We start from the raw sequence: 4,090 nt of genomic DNA, 5'->3' as shown, positions 1-4,090 counted from the left end.
TATTGTTGTTTGCGAAGCCTTCCTCCGCACTACCCTTCACTTTGGTTTGTGGCTCAAAACATTCAATGTGGAGCCGAAGATGATTGAGGGGCGTCAGGCAGAGTGCGGAGGGGCGGTCATAAGCAAGAGGGTCGATGCTCCATGGCCCGAGGGCTCTTTTCAGGAGGAGGTCGGTTTGTGGCAACAGGAGTGGTTCTACATCACCGCTCCCAGGGGCAGCAGGCAGAGGCCGCCGCTCGCCTTTCGCCCGGGCCCTCCACTACGGCTGACATCGTGGGTCAATAAAGGGTTCGACTGGGGGCCGCCCAAGGACGTACCCCTATTGCAAGGCCGGATTCGAGATCTCCAAGAGAGGGAGATCAATCTGGTTGTAGTGACGCAGGTTATGCTGATTCGGCATCTTCTGCCCTGCAAACGTCGCCCCCTCCGCCTGTGGGAATTCAATCCGGAGGGACCACGAGCTCTCCAACACTTTATGGGTACAAAACCCGTGGAGATGTACAAACTGTTCTTCGGATCACAAGAAGTGTGTCCGGACTTGACCGAGGACGCTGGCCTAAGCTGCAATCGCCCGGATACTCAAGTAAGTAGCCCTATGATCGGACATATCATCCATTTATTTATCATGGATTTGCTTTTTAACCAGCTATCCCTTGAACAGGAGTGGATGGCGCAAGCGAAACTGGTACGGTGTCCGGCCCCCCTCCCTGAGACCACGCCGGGTCCCGTGTTGGTCAAAATGTTGGAGGTTGCGCCTTCGGAGGAAGGCGAAGGGGGGAACAGGGAAACCACCACCTCTGTTAAGGAGGCTCTCAGTAAGGGGGGAATCAAGAATCCCTCCCTCCAGGGGGAGAAGAGGACCGCTTCCGCAAACCCGGAGGCCAAAGCCTCGAAGCGGGGAAAGAAATCTGCACCGGAAGATCCTGCGCCGGGAGGAGTCCCGGCCGTACAGTCTCCCCAAAGGAATCAGCCCTCCAGCGAGCCATAAGTAGAAAGAAGGGAAGTTTTACAATAAAAGGTAATCCTATTTTATTTCTAAGGATAACCGAAGTTTTTACCTTGTAGTTCGGATCTCAGCCCTTCCCAGCAGAGCTCGTCCTCGGGGGACCTTCGTCCGGAGATGATGGAGAGTGAAACGCCTCCATTTGCCGACCCATCAGGCGGGGCGGACGACCCTGAGGTGTCGTCACAAAGGGTTTCCCCGAGTCTGGCGGGGCCTGGGAGTTCGGCACCCACTAGAGTGCGGACGGTGGAGCTGCTGGGTTTGCTCGAGAGGGCGTCTCTCTCAGAAGATCACCGCGCGTTAATGAGTGCAGTGATTGAAAGGATCTCATCCGCCGAAAGCGGGTTACATGAGGCCGTCGGAAGTTTACTGAAGGGGTTTGAGGTACGCAAAAAAAATGACATACCTTGTGACAGTGTTGCACATAGGGTGCGCCCTGTATAGATAGTAGCCCCTGAGACTCGGTATGTTGTCGAAAGCGACATTGTGCCGAGGATCATAATCTTAGTTACGAATTGTTGCCTTTACTATGCAGGTGGCGGAGCGTTCGGTGGCCAGTCGGACTGATAGAGTTGCCGAACTGAAGCGGCAACTCGACGTTACATCACGCTGGTCAATAAACGACTTGACGAGTCGCAAGGTAAATGGTGTTTCTGCGGTCACCTGGTAAGGGAGCTGACGCCCACTCCTTACAACGTGTATGCTTGATGCAGATGGTGCAGCTGCTGTGGAAGACCTTCAGGCGGAGCTTGCTCGAGCCAAGGACCAAGCCAGAAAAAGTGATGTGGCTGCCTTGAAGGCAGCGGAGGGGCTAAAAGCCGAGAAGGCTGCTCACTGCCGAAGCATGGAGGAAATGGCCGCAATGGCCATGAAATTAAAAGATGCTACCAACCGCTATGAGATTCTTGAAAGAGAATGCCAAGCGGAGCAAGAGGACCTGAAGAAGGCCACCGCCGAAGCTAAGGATGCCCGTTCTGCAATGCGGGCTATAAAGGAGGAACTGCATCAGGCCGGAGACATGGTGGCTGGAAAGCCCTTCCTGTTACGTAGGAAATTCATGGATCCGAGGTATGCTCAGTTGGGCCAGCTGTGGAGTTTGGAGGATCCCTATCTGGATTTGGTGGTGAGTGCGGCGGACGCACTTCGGCATTTCCAAGTCAGAAGGATCATCAAATGGAAGAGCTACTTTGGTCTCAATTCCATAGTCCGAAGCGTCCACTGCCGTTGACCGATCAATTAGCTGAGTGGGCTGAGCTGAATAGATTGTCCGGACTAGCCATGACGGATGTGGTGGCTCATCTATGGCCGGAAAGGCCCAAGCCGAAAAGTTATTTTGGTTTATTGCAGCAATTCCTTGGAGCGGTGCCGCATATCAAGGCGATGAAGCAGTCGGCCTGCATAGAGGGTGCACGGATGGCTCTTGCCCATGTTAAGACATACTGGGAGGAGATGAATGCCACCGATGTTGCGTCCCGGGGTTCGGAAGAGAGCCGATTACCCACCGAGCACTATTTTAAGGAAGTCCTGCCGGACGCTCGTTTAATAGAGTCGCACCATTAAACTTATCTTTGTTTTTTTAAGTGACGAGCAAAAAGTGCCATGTACACTTGGGGGAACCAATGAACTGCTAAATGATAAACAAACAAAAAAAAATATTTTTTATCATAAGAGAAACTAGGAACCAATCAACTACTCTACCACATGGTACATGCGGCAATATATCTAACATTTTAATAATAGTGTACATAAAAAAGGTGCTTGTACTTCTTTTAGTGAAGAAAAGAAATTCTAATATTACTTTTTTTGTAGCAATGAAAAAAGTGCCCTATACACTTCCGGAACGGGTACACAATAGATATTAAACTTATCCAAAAATGTGCAACTCTAGAAATATTAACGGACTTTAGATAATCAACCGATCAACTACTCTAACACATGGTACATGTCGCAATAGTGTACAGAAAAATCTTCATGTACTTTTTTAATGAAGAAAAGAAATCAACTTTTTTTGGAATAATGCAAAAAGTGCATTATACACTTCCGGGACAGGTTCATAATATAGTATTACACAAACCAAAAATGCGCAACTCTAGAAACATGGATGGATTTTGGATAATCAACCATTATAATGCTATTGCGTTTAAATGCTTTAAAAAGTTTCAACATAGCAAGATCCCATAAAATATTCATTATGCATATAACTTAGATCCGACAAAGGCATATGATTGCGTCTCCTGACGTATATTTGAATGAGCACCGACTAAGTTTGCCATTTGCTAAAAGTGGATCTCTTGGGTGATGACCAGCGTGCGGTCAGGCACATCCCTTGGGAAGCTTGTGCAGAGGTGATCCGCAGAATTTCATCATATCAGAAGGTTTGTCTAGAGCATTGGTACATGAAATTGGTAGTGGGAGAACCACTCCAGTCAAAATTTCTAAGGGGGACCCTGGTATATCCCATCTGTTGGGTTTCGTAGTAATTTCAAAAAATTTCCTACGCGCACACAGGATCATGTGATGCATAGCAACGAGAGGAGAGTGTTGTCTACGTACCCAACGCAGACCGACTGCGGAAGCGATGACACGACGTAGAAGAAGTAGTCGTACGTCTTCACAATCCAACCGATCAAGCACCGAAACTACGGCACCTCCGAGTTCGAGCACACTTTCAGCTCGATGACGATCCCCGGACTCCGATCCAGCAAAGTGTCAGGGAAGAGTTTCGTCAGCACGACGGCGTGGTGACGATCTTGATGAACTACAGCAGCAGGGCTTCGCCTAAACTCCGCTACAGTATTATCGAGGAATATGGTGGCAGGGGGCACCGCACACGGCTAAGGAATCGATCACGTGGATCAACTTGTGTCAACTTGTGTGTTTAGAGGTGCCCCTGCCTCAGTATATAAAGGAGCCAAGGGGGGAGGGTGCGCCGGCCAGGAGGAGGAGGCGCAGGAGGAGTCCTACTCCTATCGGGAGTAGGACTCCCCTCCAATCCTATTCCAACTAGGATTCCCAAGGGGGAAAGAGGGAGAGGGGTGGCCGGCCACCTCTCCTAGTCCTAATAGGACTAGGGGAAGGGGGGAGGCG

The sequence above is a fragment of the Triticum aestivum genome, chromosome 3B, assembly GCF_018294505.1.
Source record: "Triticum aestivum cultivar Chinese Spring chromosome 3B, IWGSC CS RefSeq v2.1, whole genome shotgun sequence".
In the NCBI taxonomy this organism is placed as follows: Eukaryota; Viridiplantae; Streptophyta; class Magnoliopsida; order Poales; family Poaceae; genus Triticum; species Triticum aestivum.
Note: the sequence above shows the minus strand (reverse complement) of the source record.